Source organism: Nicotiana tabacum, chromosome 18 (assembly GCF_000715075.1).
Source record: "Nicotiana tabacum cultivar K326 chromosome 18, ASM71507v2, whole genome shotgun sequence".
Classification (NCBI taxonomy): Eukaryota; Viridiplantae; Streptophyta; class Magnoliopsida; order Solanales; family Solanaceae; genus Nicotiana; species Nicotiana tabacum.
In genome coordinates this window covers 103,529,895-103,556,036 of record NC_134097.1, presented here as the reverse complement: position 1 = coordinate 103,556,036, position 26,142 = coordinate 103,529,895, and positions in this window count along the sequence as shown.

Sequence of the window (26,142 nt, the reverse complement as noted above, 5' to 3'; positions counted from 1 at the left end):
AAACCTTCGGTAGAAACCCGCGTGCCCCAAAAAGCTCCTCACCTCTTTGACAGAAGTAGGGGGAGGTAACCTTGAAATGACTTCAATCTTGGCTTTGTCAACTTCAATACCTCTCTTCAAAATCTTATGACCCAATACAATACCCTCTTCTACCATAAAATTGCATTTTTCCCAATTAAGAACTAGGTTTGTATCTTCACATCGGGCCAACACACGATCCAAATTTGTCAAGCATTCTTCAAAGGAGTCCCCCACCACGCTAAAATCATCCATAAAGACCTCAAATATATCTTCCACCATGTCGGTGAAAATTGTCATCATACATCGTTGAAAGGTCACTGGGTCATTACACAATCCAAACGGCATCCTCGAAAATGCGAATGTGCCGTAGGGACAAGTAAAGGTCGTCTTTTCCTGATCTCCCGGGGCGATGAGAATCTGATTGTACCCTGAATACCCATCTAAAAAGCAATAGAACGACCGACCCGCAAGACAATCAAGCATTTGGTCGAGGAACGGCAACGGGAAATGATCCTTTCGAGTCACCTTGTTAAGCTTTCTATAGTCCATACAAACACTCCATCCTGTCACCGTCCGAGTAGCAATCAACTCATTATTAGCATTGGTTACCACAGTCATCCCGCCCTTCTTTGGTACACATTGCACCAGAGAAGTCCATGAGCTATCAGAAATAGGATACACCACACCGGCGTCAAGCCACTTGATAACTTCCTTATTGACCGCTTCTTGCATAGCTTCGTTGAGTCTCCTTTGGTGTTCAAGTGAGGGCCTCGCATCCTCCTCCAATATGATCTTATGCATGTAAAAGGCGGGGTTTATACCCTGAATACCCACCAATGTCCATCCGATCTCCCTCTTGTGCTTTTGTAGAACCGCCAAAGTGGCGTCAACCTGCACGTTAGTCAAGCAAGACGAAAGAATAATAGGCAAAGTGAAATTAGGGCCCAAGTATTCATACCTGAGGTGAGGAGGAAGTGGTTTCAACTCCAACACCAGCGGCTCCTCAATAGATGGCTTGGTTGGGGGAGTTTTACGATTCTCAAGATCCAACGATAACTTCCTAGGATCATAAGAATACGAGCCTATACCATGCAAAGCATTTACACATTCAACTTTCCCGACATCATCATCAACATCCATGTTCAAGAGCACGGCATCAAGTGGGTCCTCAACATTCACCATTGCGCTTGTGTTATCCACTATCACCGCCGTGACAATGTCAACAAACAAGCACACCTCGGTGCTATTCGGTTGCCTCATAGATTTGCACACATGGAACACCACCTTTTCATCACCAACACGGAAGGTCAACTCTCCCTCTTTGACATCTACCAAAGCCTTTCCAATAGCTAGGAAAGGTCTTCCAAGGATAATTGGCACCTCAAAATCCACCTCACAATCCAAGATAACGAAATCGGCCGGCAATATGAACTTATCTACACGAACAAGGACATCATCAATAATCCCCAAAGGTCGCTTCATTGACCGGTCCGCCATTTGAAGCCTCATAGAAGTTGGACGAGATTGTCCGATTCCCAAGGTCTTGAAGACCGAATATGGCATTAAATTGATACTTGCCCCCATGTCACAAAGGGCTTTTGCAAAGTTGGCACTTCCAATGGTACATGGGATAGTGAATGCACTGGGGTCCTCAAGTTTCGGAGCCATAGAATGCACAATTGCGCTCACTTGATGGGTCATCTTGATTGTCTCACACTCCATTGATCTCTTTTTTGTAACCAAATCTTTCATGAACTTTGCATACCCCGACATTTGTTCGAGTGACTCCACCAAAGGCACATTGATAGTCAAACTCTTCATCATCTCAATGAATTTCTTAAATTGGTTGCCACCTTTTTGCTTGGCCAACCGTTGAGGATAGGGCGGAGGAGGCCGAGGTAAGGGTGTTTTGGCTTTGGGCACCACCAGCTCGGGCATATCAATCACGTGTTCCCTAGATAGGTTCACGGCCTATTGTGTCTCCTCTTCAACCTCATGAATATCAATCCGCACATCATCTCTCACACTTGGTTCAACTACATCTTCAACCACCAAAGGCATTTCATTATCTCGTAACTCATCTTCATCCACCATAACTTGGTTTCCTCTTTAGGCATGCACATCACCGCCTCTTCCACTTCTCATTGTCACCTTCATCACATGATTATTGTGCCCACCCTTGGGGTTTACTACCGTATCACTTGGTAGAGAACCCTTTGGGCGAGTATTTAAAGACTGAGAAATTTGGCCAAGTTGTACTTCCAAGTTACTGATAGAAGTATTGTGGGAGGCCAATTGAGCTTCGGAGTCTTGGTTCTTCATCATCATTTGCTAAAACATAACTTCAATTCTACCAAATTCATTTCCCAAAGAACTAGACCCTTGAGATTGAAACGACAACGGGTTGTTCGGTTGTTGAAACATCGGAGGCCTTTGAAAGCCTTGCCCCCGATTTCCTTGACCACCATTGTTATTCCACCCACCTTGCCCATTGTTTTTGTTCTAATTGTTGTTGTTGTTTCCGCTCCAATTCCCTTGATTACCCGAATTGTTGTTCCCCCAATTTCCTCCTTGGTTGTTGTTATTGTTCCAATTACCACCTTGTTGATTGCCCCAATTTCCTTGGGGTCTCCATTGTTGGTTCCCTTGATTACCTCTATTCCCTTGATAGTTGTTGACGTATTGGACTTCCTCACTTTGATCATCATAGCATTCATTCGAGTAGCCACCACCATTATCATAGTTATCAAAACTTCCTTGAGGTTGTTGCCCTCTTTGCCTCCTTTTCATCATAATCACTCCTTCCATGGCGTTGACTTGGTGCGGGTTTTGAACTTGTTGTAACTGCGCTTTAGCCAACTGATTCATTGTTGTTGTAAGTTCGGCAATGGCTTGGCCGTGATCATGTAACTCCTTATGCAAATGTATGATGTTAGAATCACCTTGAGGGACATTAACCCGGCTTTGCCATGCCGACGATGTGTCGGCCATATCATTTAATACATCACAAGCTTCATTGTAATAAAGCTTCATAAAATTTCCTCCCGCCAGTTGGTTCACAATACATTGGTTGGTTGTGTTGATGCCCCTATAGAATGTTTGTTGGATCATCACATCATTCATATAATTGTTAGGGCATTCTTTCACCATTGTTCTAAACCTCTCTCATATCTCGTGTAATGGTTCAGTCGGCTCTTTCTTGAAGGCTAGAATCTCGTCCCGTAGAGCCTCCATGTGACTTGGAGAGAAAAACTTAGCGATGAACTTGTCCGCCAACTCATCCCATGTAGTGATGGAATGATTGGGGAGCCTCTCCAACCAATCTAACGCCTTCCCCCGAAGTGAGAACGGGAAAAGTTGAAGTCTCAATGCATCCTCCGAAACATTTGTCTGCTTGCTACCCCAACAAGTATCCACGAAATCCTTCAAGTGTCTATAAGCATTCTGATCAGTGGCCCTCGTGAAATAACCTCGTTGTTCGAGCAAGGTGAGCATCACATTTTTAATCTGGAAGTTCCCCGCCCAGATTCAGGGAGGAACTATTGCACTTGCATACCCTTGATTGGGTAGAACTCTTGGTGCCACTCTTGGTGGAGGTGGAGGAAGGTCTGGTGTATTCTCATTTGCATTGGCATTTTGACCTCTCCTAGGAGCTTGAGGTAATACACCTTCTTATTCAAGATCTTCAACCTCCTCCCCCACGACCACGTTGCCAAAAGGGTCATTTGCGTTTAAAGCCATGTGTACCTGAGTGAATTGACACAAATAAAATTAGGAGAAAGAAGTAAATAGAAGCAAAACACAAAACTAGCTACACAAATAGTCAACACCATAAGCTCCCTGGCAACGGCGCCAAAAAGTGGTCGCAGCAAACTCAACCTCACACAACGGTAGGAAGAGCGGGCGCTAAGACCTTTACCCAAGTAGTGGTATCAGGGTCAATTTCCACAGGGAGCTTGGAATGGAGTTGCGTATTTGTTCAGACTAGGAATGCGTGTTTGCTCCTAATTGTACTTCTAACATTTTTTGGGGTTTTTGTTTAATAACTACTATTATCAACTACAAGTTTAAGCTAATTTATGCTGAAGGGATATGTTCTAAGTTGTGATTAATATAGAGAAAGGCACTAGGGTCGTGGCATCACCTAGGTGGTTAACTAACGGGTAGAGACTACTAATAATAGATTGACATATTTGTGATCAATGTTATAACCGTTGCACAATTGTACCCACTCTCACACCTCTCGATAGGGAGAGCGAATTTGCCCAATTGACTCTCTCGAGACCAATTGGGTAGGCCAGTTACACCAAGCAACTTGGGTTCAAGTAGGGTAATTACTCTCTCGAGGTTTAACCCGTTAATTGGGACTACCATTTCTCATGGGTCCACCCCAATTCCTTGTTGGGTCAATTTTGGGGTCATAGACTCTCTTTCTCAAGAAGAGTCAAGACCCACTAAGCTAGAATCAATATTTGCAACCATCAATCATTAATTAAACCATAAAATTAACCAAAATAACAAACACCCAATATCAATCTATCATTAAGAAGCAACACCCATTAATTACCCACACTAGGGTTGAGCCACAACCCTAGCTAATGGGTTTAGCCAGACATAATTAAAGAAGAAACTGAAGAAATAGATGATGAAACAACCATATTAATTGCTAATGTTAAACTACAATAATCTATGATGAAACCAAGTTATAAATGCCCAAAATAAGCCAAAACATAAGTCTCACGAGTGCAGCAACTATCAGATGTACCAAACTTAACCTAAAAATGGTAAAATGTTTTATTTATAGTGGGCTAGAAAAACTGGACAAAAATGCCCCTACGGGGTTAGTGCGGACCGCACAAAGTTGGCACGCAGCCGCACTGGGTTGCTTGACCTCTGAATCTTGCTCTCTGAAGATGGTGATGCGGACCGCACAAAGTTGGAATGCGGCCGCATGAAAACTGGCGCGGATCGCACAAAGTTGTTGTGCGGCCGCATGAATGGTTTTGGCAGCTTCTCTGAACTTCACTGACGCGGACCGCGTAACCATAGAGTGCGGCTGCATGGAGAGGGACGCGGTCCGCATGAAATGGGATGCGTCCACGTGGTTTGCTTCTGGAATATGACACTTTCTGAACTTCTTGGAAGCGACCGCATAACCAGATTGTGCGGCCGCATGAGTGAGACGCGGGCTGCATGAAGTGGGACGCAGCCGCATGAGTTTGTCTTGTAGTTTCATAGTCTCTGAACTCCTATGGTGCGGCCGCATGACATGATGGTGCGGTTCGCTCCAAGTTCTGAATGTTCTTACTTTAATGATCTTTGACACTTGAGCAGGTTTCACTCCGATTTGAGCCGATCTTTGACGATTTGTCACTTTATAGCTCAAACCTGCAATCAAGCGCAATCTGTAAGCATTTTGGGACTATTTTGTAGCAAATTACACTCAAAGCGCCGGCAAGTATGGGTATAAAACATGTTAAAATCCTACTTATCAGGGCTTCCCTTCACCCTCGACCATCTCATACGATTATATAGCCCTCGATTTTATCGAGGGGGGCTAATAAAGCTTCAGCATCGGGCCTTCAAGGCGGCTTTCTCGAGCATAGATGAGGACAAGGACCAGGGCTGGATTGGCCGATTTATCTGAGTGAATATCTCGGACCTGGTCCCGGCCGAAAATATGCCATTTTCGGAGAAATGGAATATGAGACGTAAGTATAACTCCCTTTTTAACTTCTGCTTTATTACCTTCATTTTTATCCTTTCTTATTGGTGTTTTATTTGATGCAATGGTTTCCTGGATGCTGAGTTCAATTCCCCAACTTGAGAACTGGGTCATAAGCTTATTTTCGAAATCAACACACACCGAGCGCGCATGGCACGAATTGGCGAGAGGTCGATGGGAGGCCCGAAACCACAGTAATTTTTCGTATAACTCGATAACTTTGACCACTGCCCGAATTTCTTCTTGATCTCATTTACCCTTCTTTGGAAAGTCTTGGGAAGGACGTGCCGATCAGGCCCCTATCTGGTGATGAGAAAACTTTCCCCAACCATCTTCTCCAAAACAAAAGAAAGAGTGGAAAAAGATAGAGGCATCGAGCTCCATGAAGTTGGATGAGCAAAAGCCCAAAAAGAGGCGGACCCGCAAGGGGACCTCTAACAATGGTCCCCGAGCCGAAAGGAACCGAATATGTTTTGCCTCGGGGCAAAGAGGCCATTAAAGAGGCGATGGATGCCTGTGCAGAAACCGAGCTCGAGGCTCCCCAAGATGGAGGCAGTGCCTCAAAAGACCCACTTGGGGAAATAGATATTGGGGATTCGCCATTGTTTGCTTCGGTCTCTGACTCTTTGATACGCGACGCTCAAGCCGCAAAAACTTGTCATAGGGAAGGAACCCACTTAGAGGAGGATCTCTTCTGTGGTTTATTTTTCGGGTAGAAGATGTCACCGGTTTGAGTGACCTGGTGTCACTCCCCAACCTCGAGAGGCGCGACCGACGCTCAATCGGGTGAATCCAACTGAACAAGCCTTTTGGACACCTTCTACCCAATTCACTACGATCAAGAAACCATGCTTTCATTTAATTAGATAGTAGGAAAGATCGTACATATAACATCGCTAGTTCATTTTATGATACAACCCTTAAACCATAGTTAAGTTTCCAAAATTCAAACAGTTATAGTTTAGAAGAACAAGAGTTTAGAATTACAACATAGTCCAGTGACTCATCCAATACTCGTACATAACCCACACAAATGTCTACGGAGCCTCTAAAGATACAAAAGATAGTTATGATAATGCCGGCAACAAGGGCCCAGCTATACCTCAAAAAGTGGTAATTTATAACAAAAGATATACTGCATAACCCCTGGAAGAAAAAGGGGCTCACCAAGATTGATGAGAGGAGGATGCTCCGCTACCTACGGTCGGCATTATCTGCTACGGAACCACCTACATCCATTCAAAGATGTAGCGCCCCCAGCAAAAGGAATGTTAGTACCATGGAATAGTACTAGTATGTATAACTAAAGACCATCTCATTAGAAAGAACAACCATACAAGAATAAAGAAATCATAAGGATCAACAAAAGCTTTAAACAATCACCACATCATCAAATAAAAGGGATCACATAGCTTTCACATAATTTCCATAGTTTTAGGTTGGGACATTTAATATTGTTGCATCATAATTCACAATACCACCGTTTTCTTGTGCGAAGTCCGATCATGACCCGATCGGCTAAGTTGCCTCATTTGAGACATATACCTCAATCACAATTTTATTCTCACTTTTCGATTTCAATATCAGCACAATACCACCATGTGTGCGGCATGGCGTCTGATCACGGCCTGATTGGCTAAGCCGTCTTACCAAAATATTTCCCTTTTTCATCAATCATCTCACTTCAATTTTTGTTTCACATATATCAGTTCATCGGCACTTGGGGCCACAATTATCACATCATACTTGGCACTAGGCCACATTTTATAACTCAAATTATTTACCCCCACATTTCACATCATTTCCACTTTCAACATTAATCTTGCAATTTAAGATAATGGGCACATACGAGAGCAATTCAAGTTGTAAGCATAGAGAGGATTTCACATAGTTCGGCATAATAACCACAGTTTAAACTTGACTTGAAATCTAGGCCTTTTAGCACATAGTTCACATTCTTCACACATCCTCAATTTACCAAGAATAGCATATTGAACACATTGAGACACACTTTTCACATATATTCTTGCAACACCAATTCATTTGAAATAACAAGTACTACATCAATCAAATTTTGGACTTACATCATTTGCATGGACACCAAGGGAGCTTAATTTCTAAGAAGAGGGGGTTTTATCCATACATACATCAATATACCTTTCCTTAAATTCTTACAATAATTCCGGAACTCCTAGCAACTTCGATCTATTTTATGAGAATTATAAGTTGAACCAAAAATTAGAGAGATAATGAAGATTCTAGCTCAGTTGGGTACACTATCGAGCATTAAGTGTGCATTATGATTTTAGGACCTTTTTGTGAGAGATTCTATCATCCTACACCCCATTTTTTATATTTTTAGCTCACAATCTCCCCATACCCTCTTATCATACATGCATGCAAGATAATCAATCCTTATATCCATGGACCCACTTGTTAATTACTTATTTTTAATAGGAATTTCGAAATCAAAGGTTAGGGCACAAGTTCTTACCTCTTAGAATGAAGACTTAATAACTTTACAAGATAATGTTCAAAGATTTGGGCAAGGATTGAATAGTGACTTGGTGAGGATCACTTTCTCCCTCTAAAACTCTTTCTATCACTCTAAATGTAGTAGAAAATATCACAAGAGGGTCTAACGATGTGTTTTTAACGGAATGGGATCGGATTTTAAAAGTTAGAAAAGAGGAGCCCCGACTCAATATGCGGTCACATATGCGACCGCATAACTGATATGCAGCCTGCAAAAGGGACCGTAAAAGTAGCCCTCAAGACTTGAATATTCTGCCCGGGTATGCGATCAATATGCGGTCTGCATACCTGTTCTACGGTCGTATAATGCACCATAGAACTGCCCTTTGCAAAATTCCCAAGGAGGTTACACGACGAGTATGCGGCTCGCATATCGATTATATGATCGCATAATTGGCCGCATAGTTGTCCTCAAAATTAGCCAACATTCTACCTCACTCTGCGGTGACTATGCGGTCCGCATTGCTATTATGCGGCCGCACAATGGGTCGCAGAAACACGCTCTTCTAAAAAATATTTTTCCTTAACTTTTTAATGCACAACTCAATCCAAAAGGTCCAAATTGCGGTTCGCAAGCTCACCACGAAGAATTTTATAAATTTCTAACACATATTCCTAACTTTGCACTACGAGAATTCGGGGTTTTGAGTAAAAATTTCAAGGGGCCTTACACCTGGAGGTTCTAAGAAAAAGCTTGGGTGAGACTTCCTCAAGTTCCAAAATGACCAATCAATTCCTGGCTCCCAGTGTCGATCCAGGGTACAAGAAAACTATCGTGATCACGGTCCCGGAGGATGCTCATGTTCTCGAAGCCCCCGTAGGGATGGCTAGCTACCTCCGGTGTTTGGTCGTAGAAGAAGACCGATCCCAGATAGACGAGGTGGGAGCTCCTTGTCTTTTCAATGAAGCCCAGCAGGCTCTAAACCGGGTAATCCCTGATTTTCCTATCAATGTTCATACTTAGTTTTTCTTTTCCTTTGTATAACTCTTTCCTTATATATTTATAGGCTTTGATGCTCCATCACAAATATTTCCTTTGATTCCTAGGAGAACTAGGTCGTTATAAGGCTGAGATCCAAGGGCTGACAAAGGAGAAAGATGCCTTCAAACTTCTCACCGAGCAAAAGGAAGGGGAAGCTAGGGCCTCTGTGCTTAGCTTGAAGAAACTCAGAAAGAGTACGTCGAACTGACAGAGCAGGGAAAAAGAATTTTTGAAGTTAGTGATGGTGATCCAGGCGTCGTAGCTAATGGTTCGAAACCGCAGGTCCAACAAAAACTCAACGTGATCAGGAAGCTTCGTGAAGAAAAAGATGCACTAAAAGCGGAGGTTGGAGGATGGAAGGAAAAGATGGACCACTTGGCTTCAGAGAAAGAAGCTGCCCGAGCTCAGCTGGCCTCGACTGAGAATCAACTCCGAGGCTCGAAAGAAAATGCCTTGGTGCATGCCAAAAAAATTGAGGATTTCCAATCTCGGTTGGGTTTAGTAGCCTCTGATCGAGAGAAGCTGGCCACAGAACTTGCAGCTGCCAAATTGGAGATCTAAGCAACCAAGGCCGATGCCGATGCTATGGTGCTCATCTATTGGACCGACGTTGAAGCTGCTCAGGCTTGTGCAAAGGTGGTTGCTGAAATTTCTCAGGTTTGAGGAAACTGGGTTGCTGAGTATGTTAAATTCTAGTCTTAAAGTGAGACTCTCGAGGAGGTCCACACTCGTGGCTTTGATCTCACAGCTGATATAGAGAGTGCCAAAGAGCTTGAAGCTTGAAGTTGACCTTTCCTGACGACGATGTCTCTGGGAGCATGAGCGGGTTCGAAAGTGGGGAAGACCCCGAGAGCGAAGAGGTTTCTCCCGAAGAAGACTAGGACTTTAGGATTAGTAGTGTTTCTTTTAAGGCTGTTTTGGCCTTTGTAAAGAGTTTAGATCGGGCCATGCCGCCCTTGTAAATGATTTTTGATTGACAAAGATATTGTTTCCCTTTATGTCTTGTCTTTATTTCATTTTTGTTTTATTTATGCCTTATGAAAATGCATCCATAGGTTCGAGTATTAGGCAATTTGGATCGAAACCAAACTAGTGTCGAGTGAGTGCTTGCTCGAACTCAAAGTAGGGTAACCCTTAGGTTTTAATTGAGTGGGGATGATCCCTCAAACTCAAAACAAAATATGGCCCTTAGGCTTTTGTATTAGGCCGATGTGGCCTTTGTAAAGAGACTAGATTTTCCCCTTTTCGGCTTAAAAAGTTTGTCGTTAGTCATACAAAATTTGTTATGCCTAAGCACGAAATAAGGAATTGTTCGAGAGTTCAAACAATTTTGTATCCTTTAGGGTTTTCAAGGCTTGATATTATCGAAGCCTTTTTGTAATGTTTTGTAATGCCTTAGCACGAAATAAGGAATTTGTTCGAAAGTGCGAACAATTTTGTACCCATTAGGGTTCTTGAGGCTTGATATTATTGAAGCTTTTTATAATTTTGCCGAGGGTAGCTTTTTTAACCGGTTTATGAGAATATTTGAAGGCCTATTTTTTATGGAATTCGGACGTCTCCTAACCGTGTCAATTTGGCATAGCCTTTTTAGTTGGGTATTTGCCTCTTGGGATTATTTTCCCGTTATACTTCGAGCTTGTTCGAAGTGTCAGTCCCCGAGTAGGGTTGTCTTGACCTATAAAATTGAGGGTTGCCTATTTAAGGTCATATGATCTCGAGGCTTTAATAATTCAATCTCGTCTATTTTTCGGGCGGTAATCCCTGAATGTGGGGTCAATTGTTCGAACTTCAGTTGTAATCAGCCCTTAAGGCTGTTTACAAAATAGATAAGGTGTTTGAAATTGTAAAGTAAAATTTTTCTAAGGCATGAGATATTTGGCAAGGAAAAATACTTCTCTTAATAGATGATTATACATGCGTACATATTTGGTGTCAGGTCTCGAGCAACCTATATGGGCACGAGTCATTCAACCGTTTGGCACTTACAAAATTTACCTATCGAAACCCTGGTGTCATGAAGTAATTTCCTTGCAACAAAGTTGTTATTTGAGAGTAATGCCCCCCATTATTCGAGGTTGATTGTAAAGAGGCCTCGGATACTGTTGACTCGTTCTAAGTTAGCATGATCAATGGTTTCCTCGTTAAAAACCTTACCGGAAAAACCCTTTTGGGACAAAATCGGTCTAAGGGAAAGCACGTGCTTTCAGACCTAAAGTCTTCGCGTTGAGGAGTCCATTGTTGTTTCTGATCGAACACCTGTAGGAGTTAGTTTAAAATATAAATGAAAATGGAGAAGGTCGTACATAAGTAGTAATATCGTTTTAGGTGTGATATGTTCCAATTGCTTGGTAATTGTTCGTTGTTCATTGTACCGAGCTTGTAGGACCTTTTTTCGATAATTTCAAGAACCTGTTACGGTCCTTCCCAGTTCGGACCTAGCTTCCCTTCATTTGGATTTGGAGTGTTGAGGGTGACCTTTCTTAGCACCAAGTCCCCGATGTTAAAATGTCAAAGATTTGTTCTTCAATTGTAATACCTTTCGATCTGCTATTTTTGAGCGGCCAATCGGACGAGGGAATCTTTGCGTCTTTCATCCAATAGTTCTAAGCTCGTATTCATGGCCTCGTTATTTGACTTTTCTATTGTATATTGTAATTTGATGCTGGGTTCTCCGACTTCGACCGGGATTAGAGCTTCGATGCCATAATCTAATGAGAACGATGTTTCTCCAGTGCTAGATTTTGACATTGTGCGGTACGTCCATAGAACCTTGGGTAGTATCTCTCTCCATTTCCCTTGGAATCGGTCAATCTTTTCTTAAGGTTCTGAATGATGGTTTTATTGTTCGATTTGGCTTGTCCGTTCCCGCTGGGATGATAAAGCATTGATAGGATTCTTTTGATCTTGTGATCCTTGAGAAACTCAGTTACTTTGCTGCCGATTAATCGTTTTCCATTATCACACACGATCTTGGAGGGCATCTCGAATCAACATATGATGTGATCCTAGATAAAGTCTATGACTTCTTTTTCTCTAAACTTCTCGAAAGCATGAGCTTCGACCCACTTAGAAAAATAATCAGTCATAAATAAAATGAACTAAGACTTACTTGGGGCTGATGGAAGAGGGCCGACGATGTCCATTCCCCATTTCATGAACGGCCATAGGGATACGACCGAATGGAGTTGTTATCTGGGCTAGTGAATCATTGGTGCATACCTTTGGCATTGGTCGCATTTTCGAACAAACTCATTTGCGTCTTTCTCCATATCGGTGCAGTAGTATCTGCCATGATTATTTTGTGGACCAATGACTTGGCACCGGAATGATTTCCACAAGTGCCTTCGTGAACTTCCCGTATGACGAAATTGGTGTTTCCCGGTCCCAAACATATATTCAAAGATCCATCGAATGTCCTTCTAAGCAACATCTGTCTTCGAAAAAAGTAAACCATGCTGCCTTTGTGTGCAGAGCTATCGACTCCTTTGGATTCGATGGGATCTTCCCATTCTTTAAGTACTTTATGTACTTGTTTCTCCAATCCTAAGTCAAACATGTAGAGTTTATTTTTGCGTGACCTTCTTCGATTACTGATCTCGAGAGTTGTAATACAGTCCCTGAGTTAAGTTCGTCATCCAAATTTACCTGTAGCTTGTCCAAGTATCTCTGTATTCGATCTTCTCGAACTTCAACAGTTCTGTTGACTTGGTTTACCACAAGTACAGAATCCCATTTGGCCTCGATGAAATTTTCTCCCAAACTTTTAGCCAGCTCGAGACCTGCAATCATGGCCTCACACTCGGCCTCATTATTAGTTAACTTTAAAGTTTTGATAGATTGTCTAAGTATGTTACTCGTGGGCGACTTCAAAACAATGCCTAGCCCGGACCTTTTCACATTCGAAGCCCCATTTGTAAAGAGGGTCCACACCCCCGATGATGTACCTGATTTTAACAATAGTTCCTTTTCGACCTCGGGCACGAGGGTTGGCGTGAAGTTGTCCACAAAGTATACCAAGATTTGAGACTTGGTGGTCGTTCGGGGTTGATATTCGATATCATACCCGCTGATCTCGACGGCCCATTTGGCCAGTTGATCCGAAAGTTCGGGTTTGTGAAAATTATTACAATGGGGATAGGTAGTTACAAACCAAATTGGGTGACATTAGAAATATGGTTTTAACTTCATAGATGCGCTTATTAAAGAAGTTTTCTAAGTGTGTGTATTGGGTCTCGACCTCTCCTAAGGTCCGACTAACATAATAAATAGGGAATTGTGTACCTTGTTCTTCTCGTACTAGGACTCCACTTACCGCTATCTCCAAGACTGCCAAGTACAAGTAAAGTTGTTCGTCCATTTTTGGGGTATGAAGCAGCGACGGGCTCGATAAGTACCGCTTTAGTTCCTCCAAGGCCTGCTGGCATTCCGAGGTCCATGCAAAATTGTTCTTCTTCCTAAGCAGTGAGAAGAATCGGTGACTCCGGTTTGAGGACCTTGAAATGAATCGCCTAGGGGAGGCTTTTCCTGAGCTCGGGGGTTAGCCCCGTGCCCATGTATACCTTTTGTTAGCTGGTGTTCGGTTAGTGTGATTTGTTCTAGCTCTTCGACAATTGATTTTGGTGGCGTCGGAGTCATTGGGAACTACGAAAGATCGAGGTATCCCATAGTCGTCATCCTCTTCGGTCTCCCACTTCTCCCGTTGGGTCGAGGCCGATGTCTGTGGTTGCTATTTAGCCTCTTGCTTTCCCTTCGAGTCTGATTCCTTTAGTGAAGAAAGTGCTGACATCAGTATTACTTCGTCAATTGCAAATATCTCCTTGGAAGCATGCTGATATCCGTACACTATTTTGACACCATCAGATGTCAGGAACTTCAGAAATTGATGAAGGGTCGAGGGTACCGCCCTCATGTTATGGATCCAAGGCCTTCCGAGCAGGGTGTTGTACCTCATGTCCCCCTCGATTACATGGGAACTTTGTTTCTTGGATGGTCCCGACCACGTTCACTGGCAAAAAAATCTCACCTTTGGTGGTTTCGCTCGCCATGTTGAAACCGTTAAGTACTCGGTCTGCGGGCACAATTTGATCTTGTAGGCTGAGTTGTTCTACAACCCTCGATCGAACAATGTTGACCGAGCTACTTGGATCAACCAAAATACGTTTAAATTGAATTTTATTCATAAGGATATATATTATCAGTACGTCGTAATGAGGTTGTTCGATCCGTTCTGCATCCTCGTCATTGAAAGACAATGTCTCTTCTGGTAAGTAGTCTCGCATTCGTTTTTCCCTTGTAATTGTCACCTTGGTGCGTTTAAATACCAGTCCTTGAGGATTATCGACCTCTCTAACAATCATATGAATCACGTGTTGTGGCTTTTCCTGGTTGTTCTCTTTGTTCGAATCCCTATTTTTGAAGTGGTTCTTGGCCCGATCACTTAAGAATTCCCGAAGGTTCCCCTTGTTGAACAATCAGGCTATTTCCTCCCTTAGATATCTACAATCTTCTGTTTTATGGCCATGTGTACCATGATACTTGCATATTTGGTTTGGATTTCTCTAGGCTGGATCGGTTTGCAGAGGTCGAGGCCACCTAATATCTTTGATACGTCCAATGGCTGAAACTATGGGTGAAGCATCTACGTTGAAGTTATATTCTGATAATTGAGGTACTTCTTTGGATTCGGCATCCCTATCGAAACCACTCTTGCTCATCAGACCCTGGGACCTCTATCCCCGATCATTCCTTCTATCATTTCGAACGAGGTTGCGTACAAGGCCATTATTTATTCAATCTCCACCGTATGGCTGATATTGATCTCTATTCGGCTGTGATTCCTAATAAAAGTCCCTTTTAACTCTTTCTACGGACCTGCTAGGATAGACCAACCCGGTTGGAGCCCCCAGTTGATCATCATCAACCCTGATCTTTGACTGATACCGATTATGTACATCGGCCCAAGTGACAACTGGATATTCGATCAAATTTTGTTTTAGCTATTGTGAAGCTACAAAACTTCGAGCATTGAGACCTTGAGTAAAAGCTTGAATAGCCCAATCGTCAGTGACCGATGGAAATTCCATCCGTTCCATTTGGAATCGAGATACGAATTCCTGGAGCATCTTGTTGTCATTTTGTCTTACCTTGAAAAGGTCTGACTTTCTTGTAGCAACCTTAATGGCTCCGACGTGTGCCTTTACAAAAGAATCTGCAAACATAGAAAATAAATCAATAAAAATAGGTGGAAAATTATGGTACTTTATAATAACATCCTTCGATAGAGTCTCCCCGAACTTCTTCAGCAATACGAACTCGATCTCGTCATCTTCCAAGTCATTTCCCTTAACGGCACACGTGTATGAGGTGACATGCTCGTTTGGATTTATTGTCCCGTTATATTTCAGGATCTCGGGCATACAGAACTTCTTGGGGATTGGCTTCGGAGCTGCACTCGGGGGAAAAGGTTTTTGGACAAACTTTTTGGAATCAAGCACTTTCAACACTGGTGGTGCCCCCGGGATTTGGTCGACCTTGAAATTATAAGTTTCAACTTTCTTATCGTTTTCCTCGATCTTCTTTACCCATGTCTCAATTCTGTTTGTCAGTTCTTCGAGCATCTTTACGATAGAAAGATTGGTCTCTAGTTCTCCTCCATTCGACCTCTTTGGCACCGATTCAACTCTATGAACAATTTCTTGCGATGGCTCGATCTTGATCCTGCTTGATGCACGATCCTGATTTTGGAGCTATGATATTGCAGCTTGTTGGATCTGTAACATTTCGAATATCATTTGAAGGATAATACCACCTTCTTCACCATCTACGTTCTGATCTGCCGTTCGAGCACCTCTGCAAATGCTTTTTTCAGGGTCGACGCCAAATTCCCATTAATGGCAATATGGGAGCTGACGTCGATTGGGTCCACGGCCGGAGCACCGCTGGGGTTGACTGGAGGTACTCCGTTCCCTGGGGCGTCTATGCTATCGTTATCGCCACGAAGACCGAGACTATTGTCTGTGTGTGTCGGTGCTACTTGAGAGTTTTACATGTTGATCCTGGAATCAAAGACACTTCAAAGAACAAGTGTAAAATAGTGTGTGTTACGGAAATTGTACAATGCAATCACTATTATTCTTAGCCCCACGATGGGCGCCAAGCTGTTTACACTTAATTGGATAACAATTAAACTTATAAGTGGTTTAAGGATATGCGATTTCACTTAGCACGAAATGATAAATATAAGAATTAATGATAGAAATTACAGTAAAATAAAGCAAACCAATGTGATGAACAATTATAGTAAAATAAAGCAAACCAAAGAACAATTGTCTTGAACAGATAAGATATTGGAAGCATGAACTGAACAACAGAGCTTGCAAGAGATAAAAATGTGGTATACTGCTTTGATATGTGTGAATGTATGATGGTTACAAAATAATTAGAACCCTCTTTATATACTAGAGGAATCCTATTTATGATACAATTCTAATTACAGAAGTAAATCTCATGATAGGCTAAATATCCAATCCTGACTCGATACTTGCCGAGATTTTCGCCACGATCCTCGCCCAATCACGAATATCTCGATATTCTGTTATTCGACGTAGTATGCCTCCTTCGATCTTGCTCGATCTCGTTCTCGCTTTGGTCTCGATCACGGCTGACCTCGATCTTCGTCGGCCATTGATCCACGAGCTTATCAATCCATCTCCGTACCATGTTCCGATATAACTGGGCCTGGGCCTTGATCTTCCGTCTCGACTTCGGTTAGTCGTACAAAATTAAGCAAGCTCGATTTTGACCGTATACAATAGGTCATCAAATGTCTACGTAATTGAATTATTTTTAAAATTAATTGTTTATGCTTAATTTCAGTGTGATTATGTTTTCCTGTTAGCTTGAGATTTCATTTTAATATAGGGCATCAAATGTTTATCTTTGTGCTGTTGAATTTGGCGTAAGAAAATGGAAGTTATAATTTTGAGTTACCATACTTGTGAGGATTAATGAGCGTTAAGTATTTGTGTTATAATACTGTCGTACTGTATTCCTAATTCTTTACTCACTCCTTAATTTCCTTGCTTGTGGTTATATATGCCAAATAAGCATTTCTCAAACTGCGATAATTATATAATAAAGCTTGAAAAACAATATTCTTATGTAATTACATGAGTAGTTGGCCAATTAACAACAACTAATTAAGATCCTGCAGGTAGCTAACTTCCTATGCTAGATACTCCACTTGTTAAACCAAAAATAAATAAACATCTGAAGTAGTATTATAACACCAAGAACCTCTATCGGCAAAATTTGCCACAAAGATAAGGGCAATAAACCCTTTGAAACTCACTTCGGTCGAATTGAAAAACCAATCTCCAACTGTTTCAGCAATTGTCTGTTTCAATGAGTTAAGATTCAATCAAATAAGAGCAGAATTAAAGCTGAAACATAGTATAAAAGAAAAAGAAGAAGAAAAGGAAAATTACCTTGTTAGCTAACGTTGGAGAGTTTGTGGAGGACCAGTAACTTTGTATTTCAATACCATTGTGGAAATGGCAAGAGGAAATGAAATATCCTCTTGATATACTTGGTCCTAGTTCATTCAATGACTCCAAGAATGTCAACCTGAATTCTAAAACAAAAAACTCAAAAGCAAGTTAGAGAGAGGAATTGTCACATGAATCAGATTAAAAAATAGTAATTCGTTAGTTAATTATCGGATTAATCGATACATACCTTGGAGAGTTTGGATTTGACTTGGTGTGCATATATTTATATCATGCTTGCAATAGTCCCAAACATGTCGAGGATCAGCTTCTCCGGGTACCAAACTGTTGTTTATCTAATTTTCAAGAATCAAAAGGCGAAACCATTTAGAATTTGAAAGCAAACTAAAGAAATAAAGTAATAATAATACTGCAGCATATATGAAAGCTTGCAATTAGTTAATCATAGAAATTGAATTTTCTGACCTGTCAAGAATCATAGGCCGAATTCACTATGAAAAGTGGTGTGCAAATATGTCGTGCTGCATACTGAGGGAAGAACCACTGCATGCCAAATCATTGGATTTTGTATTAGTTAGAAAGACCATGTTTGCTAATTTTTTCCACAAATAATTAAAGAGAAAAAAGTTATGCTTAATTACCAAACTTGGGTCTATGCTGAAGGAGGTGCAAGAGAGTGGTAGGTTCTGGGCAGATCCCTAAAATTACCCAAAAAGAGAGTTAACAATGTTTATATGCAACATAAAAAGCAATTAGAGAGAATATATAATAAAAGAGAAATTATCTACTAAATGATGGTTAATCTTACGTGCAAAGAAATAACTCTCTTAAAATACTCTTCAATGTGTGGCTCACCAGTTATAGGTTTTCTACATAAACTCATCCATAAATTAGTTAAAGAGAAAAAGAAAAAAGAAAAACTTGAAGTTATTTTCAGATTTATGAACTTACACATTCACAAAGAAACCAGAGATGCATTTCACTTTAGCAGTTAAGGAGAAAAAGGATCTAAATTTGTCACAGTGTAGGATTGCAGCCAACCCTCCTGCTGAAGTTCCACTAAGGATGGCCTGTCATAGAAATTTTAATTTTCTTATTTTTGGTATTTCAGCCACTTAATTAGAGAGAAATAAGAGGATTCTTAAGGGGGAAATAGGATACATTTTCAGCATATATCATCCCTTTGTTGTATAATAATTCCTCCATGATTGCCTGGAAAATTCTTGCCCCTCGGAAGTGGAGATTTGTAACCTGTAAATATTTGGTTCTAATAGTTAGAAAAATTACACCGACTTAAAATTTCTTGCTTTAATAAATAGTAAGATGTTTTAACTTACGGGGTCAACTTCTTCAGTATCGCCAGTATACGATGAATCATCGCAATATTTAATCTTGACTCAGTTCCAATTGTAGAAGTCTGAATATTTGTTGATTAAAGGGTTAAGAACGTCACAATATCTTTTTTTTTTGGTTAATGAAGTAAGCAGAAGAAAAGGTAATTAAATACCTGTACCTGGGTTTAGTTGAGAATCGTTGCTTAGAACTCCTTTAAAATAAGCAATCTTAGATCTGTTTTTCGAAGATCCATACTGTTGATGAGCACGATCTTGGCAATCGGAAATAGAGTCACACCACCCCCACCCTTCAAATTCAGAGTTAAAAATGAGTAAAAGCAATAAAAAAACTTATAACAACATAATAGATAAACATGAGTCTATACCTGAAGTTGAATGAGCCAGCTATAAACTCCTGTGCCAGTTCCTGCATGAGAGTTTAATGCCGGAGCAGTTCCATCCAAGCAAACTATGGATAAAAAAAAGAAAAATGAAACAACATTAACCAAATCAACATAAACTAAAAAATTGATGAATATAAATGAGGGAGTTGTTTTGTAAAGAAACAATTGTGACCTGCCCCTTTTTCAACCGCACTCCGGAGATATGTTGTATTAATAATGAGGTCTTTTGCTTCAGTTGTCGTCCAAAGACACAATCGAAAAACTAAACAAGATAACATGTAAATGTCAATAAAATAGTCGTAGGAGTATCCGCTGCAATTTTTATAACTAAATTTTAATTATAAGATGTGTATATACCAAGCAACACAGCCATGAGCACTCTGTTAACTTTGGCAATTGTGTATTGGAAAAATTGAATTTACATTGTAGTGACGTGGCATGACACGTGGACTGGTTAAATGGTCAAAACACAATAAATAGCCAAGAGGCACGGACGACAACAGATAAGGGAAAAAGAAAGCAACATAGGTGTGGATCGTTACTAAAATAGGTACGAGTCTCGTACCTATTCGAGTCATTTAAAGACCGAAGATCGGAAGAAGTTGAAGATACGAATCTGATGACGTAAAAGAGTCTAAATACAGCATTAAATATCAAATACGCTAGAATAGTTGAATTAAATAGAAATGATTGTGTAACGTTTCTTTTAATGTCATTTATTGCTCATAATTGCCTCATTAAGACAAAGGCATTACATCTTCTCCTAGAATCAACTATAAAAGGAGAAGGACTCAACATCTGTAGAGACACGAAATACTATTGAGATCTTACTGAAATACAAAACTATTTACTGCTTTACCATCATTCTCAAAAATATTTTATTTTCGTCTCCTGATTATCAGTAACCCGAATTTCTTTTTAGCTTTGACCAAAGACTCAGATTTTTGGTTAAACAAATTGGTTCCGTTACCGGAAATCTGATAATCTTTTCTTTTAAGCTATATCTTGTCCATTGTTATCACTATGTCAAACAACAACACCGACAATAACAGTAATAACACATTGGGAAACCATGAAAATCAAATCCATCAAAATCAAGGTGACGTGGTTCCCTCCCCTCTAGATTCACCACGTCAATCTCGTGAAGGCACTCCTGTTACTGAATCTCGTGATGATCAACAAGAACAATCTGAACACTTTGAAGGAGGTACAAATGAAGCTTTACAAAAGCTAATTGATGCACAGGTCGGCAAAGCTCTTCAGGCTCTAGTTAGTCGATTGCCTGCTGCACCACCCACACCAACTCCTAATAATAATACATTGGAGAATCCCCGTTCTGGTCTTGTTAATTCTGGAAATGGAGGAACCACCAGTGAACCACAGGAAGGGGGACCAGGTAATTCAAATAATTCCTATTTGCAAAATTTAGTACTAACCTTGCAGAAACAGATTAAGGAACAAAATGAGCGTATTGAGCAAATCCCTGGAGTTCCGCCTGTAATAAAAGGAGTAGACATGGACAAATACTCACAACAACCTTAGAAGCCAAGTGTTGCTCCCCTTCTAATTCCGAAAAAGTTCAAAATACCTGACATCCCGAAATATGATGGTACTACAGACCCATGTGACCACGTGACTACATTTACAACAGGCGTGAAAGGCAACGACTTGACCAAACAAGAAATTGAATCAGTACTGGTCAAGAAATTTGGAGAAATACTCAACAAGGGTGCATTAACCTGGTATTCTCTTTTATCTGAAAATTCTATAAATTCTTTTGCTGAGCTTGCAGATTCTTTTATTAAAGCACATTCGGAAGCACAAAAGGTTGAGAAAAGAATGGAAGATATTTTCAAAATCAAACAAGGGGATTCGGAGTTGCTTAGATATTTTGTTGATAGATTCCAGCGTGAAAGAATGACTCTACCCTGTGTGCATGACAACTGGGCTGCAATAGCCTTTGCGAGTAATTTAAATGACAAAAGTTCTGAAGCCACGAGACGACTCAAAGAAAGCCTTCGAGAATTTCCTGCAACCACGTGGAATGATGTTTACAACCGGTATAGTACGAAGTTGCGAATTGAAGAAGATACCGTACCTAAGTTTCATCATGAAGAAGGGGGTGGTTCCAGAAGATCAGAAACCGAAAAAATATCAGGTAAAAACAGGTACGATCCATATATGGGACCTGCAGGAAAAGACCCACGGTCAAAACAAGATAGCCAGCAATATGATCAAAAATCGAGGAACAGGGACTCTGGTTCTTCTTCGAAATTCAGGAATGATCGGAACAGACAAGAGTCACGAGATGATGATAGAAGTTTAAAGTCACGATTCGGCGGATATAATTTTACTGTCTCTACCTCCGAGCTCGTGGTTGTTTTGAGAAGCATGGAATTTAAGGTACGGTGGCCAAAAGAGATGCGGTCAAATCCAAATAGACGCAATCCAGATCATTGGTGCGAATTCCACAATGATCACAGGCACAAAACTTCAGAATGTAGATTCTTGCAGAGTGAAGTGGATCATCTATTGAAGCAAGGGTACCTCACTGAGTTATTTAGTGAAAAAGGAAAACAAGCCTATATGAAAAATAGGCAAGAGCCACCAAAGCCTCCTTCACCCAAGAGAACAGTGAATGTGATAAGTGGGGGAGAAGATATTCACGGCATAACCTACACAGCCTCCAACAAGGTTTCTAAGGTAACAATTACACACGGGAAACGGATGCGGCAGGTTTTAGAAAATGAAAGTATTTCGTTCGATGATGCAGATACCGAAAGAGCGATAACTCCACATAATGACGCTCTGGTAATATCTTTACTTGTACATGATACTAATGTAAGACGAGTTTTGATTGATCCAGGGAGTTCCATAAATATTATACTACTAAGGGTATTACGTGAAATGCAAGCTGAAGACAAAGTGATACCTAAGGCGCACACCTTGTCAGGCTTCGACAATTCAAGTGTGGTAACAAAAGGAGAGGTAATTCTAACAACTTTTGCTACAGGTGTTGTTAAAGAAACTAAATTTTAGGTAGTTGATATGGAAATGGCCTACAATATGATCATGGGGAGACCATGGATACATGATATGGATGTTGTCCCATCAACTCTACATCAAGTTATTAAATTCCCATCACCATGGGGAATTTGCCAAATTCGTGGGGATCAGTAGACAGCTAGAAGTATCAATGCTGTAACAGGAACGAGCACCATAAATAAAGAAAAATAGCAATTACAGGAAGCAGTTGAAGGTGTAAAAGATCAAACTTCAGCTGAACAAGAAAAGACAGATTTGGACTCGAGGCCTGATACAATTCAGGAACCTGAAGAAAATGAAAGCATCAAAACAATAATTGAAGAGCTCGAGGCAGTGATATTATTTGAGCAATGGCCTGAACGGAAGGTTTATGTTGGAGCCAATTTAAGCTCAGACATGCGAGGTATGATAATTGAATTTTTAAAAGCTAACGTAGACTGTTTTGCTTGGTCGCACGCTGATATGACAGGGATACCACCGGATGTGATGACTCACAAACTCAATGAGGACCCCTCTTTCACACCAATAAAGCAAAAGAAAAGAAAGCAAGGTGCTTTCAAGAATCAGGTGATTCAGGATGAGGTCCAAAAATTGTTAAAAATCGGGTCGATCCGCGAGGTCAAGTATCTTAATTGGTTAGCTAACACGGTGGTCGTACCCAAGAAAAAGGTAAGTGGAGCGTTTGTGTGGATTATACCGATCTAAACAAAGTCTGTCCAAAAGATTCTTTTCCTTTACCGCATATAGACCAACTAATTGATGCAACCGCAGGTCATGAACTTTTAAGCTTTTTAGATGCATATTCGGGATATAATCAAATTAAAATGGATCCTAATGATGAAGAAAAAACTTCTTTCATCACAGACAGGGGGACTTACTGTTATAAAGTAATGCTCTTTGGTCTCAAAAATGCTGGGGCAACCTATCAAAGGTTGGTCACCAAAATGTTCCAAGAATATTTAGGGAAGACAATGGAGGTATATATAGACGATATGCTCGTCAAAACCCAGCAATCTCATGATCATATTTCTCATCTATATGTTACATTTGATATTTTGCGAAAATTTAATATGAAAATCTATCCAGAAAAATGTGCATTCGGAGTAGCATCAGGTAAGTTTTTGGGTTTTCTTGTTTCTAACCGTGGTATTGAGGTAAATCATTCTCAGATCAAAGCAATAGAAGAAATCCCTGATATCCTTACTAATAAAAAGGAAGTCCAAAGATTAACGGGAAGAATTGCAGCTTTGGGGAGATTTATTTCCAAATCCTCAGAAAAGTGTTTTAAGTTTTTCTCTGCACTCAAAAAGCAAGATCATTTTGAATGGAATAAAGATTGTCAACAAGCCCTTAGAAATTTGAAAGCTTATTTGTCAAAACCACTGTTATTGGCAAAACCAAAGGTGGGGGAAAAGCTTCTCATCTATCTGGCTGTATCTGAAGTTGCAGTAAGTGCTATTTTAGTCCGAGAGGACCAAGGTAAACAATCTCCTATTTATTATGTAAGTAAGTCCTTATTAGATGCTGAGACAGGATACCCACAGCTAGAAAAGTTAGCATTAGCTTTGATCATGGCATCTAAAAAATTAAGACCTTATTTTCAATGTCATCTCATTATTGTAGTTACTGCTTTTCTGCTTCGAAATATTTTGCATAAACATGAACTTTCAGGAAGATTAGCAAAATGAGCTATAGAACTAAGTGAATACGAAATCATTTATCAACCCAGGACCGCTATAAAATTTCAAGTACTAGCTGATTTCGTGGCTGATTTTAGTCAGGGGATGCATTTAGAAGCAGAAAAAGAATTACAAGTTTTTAATGGTGCAAACCCGGGGACTTGGGTTTTATTCACTGATGGTTCATCTAATGTAAAAGGGGCAGGCCTAGGGATAGTCCTCGTATCACCTACGGGTGAGACTATTAGACAGGCTATAAAATGTCACTCTATAACTAACAATGAAGCAGAGTATGAGGCTGTAATTGCAGGTCTAGAATTGGCACGAGAACTCGGCATAACACAAATTATAATCAAGAGTGATTATCAACTCGTGGTCAATCAAATGATGGGGACTTATACAGCCAGGAAGATGCGAATGCAAGAACACCTCGCAAAGGTACGGGAGTTAATAAAGCAATTCCAAACTTGGAAAGTAGTGCAGATCCCAAGAGATGAGAATGTAGAGGCAGATGCTTTAGCTAATCTCGCATCTGCAGCAGACGTAGCAAACGATACAAATGCTTCAGTCATACATTTATTTCATTCCGTTCTCGAACCTGATAAAAACGAGGCAAATTTTAATCATTTAACATGGGATTGGAGAAAAGAAATTGTTGCCTTTTTACAGCACGGTACCGTGCCTAATGACAAAGGAAAGGCTCACGCGCTTCGCAAAAAAGCTGCTTGATATTGTTTATATCAAGGAAATCTTTATCGAAAGATGTTCGGTGGACCACTAGCAAGGTGTCTCGGACCCTCTCAAATAGAATATGTGATGAGAAAAGTGCACGAAGGACATTGTGGAAATCACGCAGGGGGGAGGTCACTGGTAAGAACATTAATTCGCGCAGGATATTATTGGCCTAAGATGGAAGAAGAGGCAAACAATTTCGTGTCCAAATGTGATAAATGTCAAAGATACGACAATAATATGCACAGACCAGCTGAGTTACTACACCCTGTTATAGCCCCGTGGCCCTTTATGAAATGGGGAATAGATATCGTAGGTCCACTTCCACAAGCAAAAGGTCAGGTAAAGTTTCTACTTGTACTCACAGATTATTTCACTAAATGGGTAGAAGCATGAGCATTTAAACAGGTACGAGAGAAGGAAGTTAAAGACTTCATATGGCGAAATATAATATGCCGCTTTGGAGCACCAAAGGAGATCATATGTGACAATGGACCACAATTCATAGGATCTCAAATCACAGAATTTCTTCGAAGTTGGCAGATTAAAAGGATAACGTCTACGCCATACCATCCAGTGGGTAATGGACAAGCGGAATCCACTAACAAAGTCATTATAAACAACTTGAAGAAGAGGTTACAGGATTCAAAAGGTAATTGGCTTGAGGTGTTACCTGGAGTATTATGGGCTTATCGTACAACGACAAAAACAAGCACTGGAGAAACACCATTTTCAATGGTTTATGGTGCGGAAGCCTTAATTCCAGTTGAAATAGGTGAACCAAGCACACGACACGATCGGGCAGCGGAGGAATCAAATGATGAAGAGATGCAGGTCAACCTTGATTTGCTTGAAGGAAGAAGAGAAGCTGCATTGATAAGAATGGCAGCACAAAAGCAAGTAATTGAACGATATTACAATAGGAAAGCACGCCTCAGATTTTTCAAAATTGGGGACTTCGTGCTTAAAAAGGTGTTCCAATCTGCAAAGGCTACTAATTCAAGAAAGCTAAGTCCAACGTGGGAAGGACCATACAAAGTTCGTGACATTGCGGGAAAAGGAGCATACGAGTTGGAGACAATGGACGACAAAGTTTTACCCTCACATTGGAATGCCGTCCATTTAAAGAGATATTACTTCTGAGAAAGTACCCACGGTCAGGTATCACCATGTTA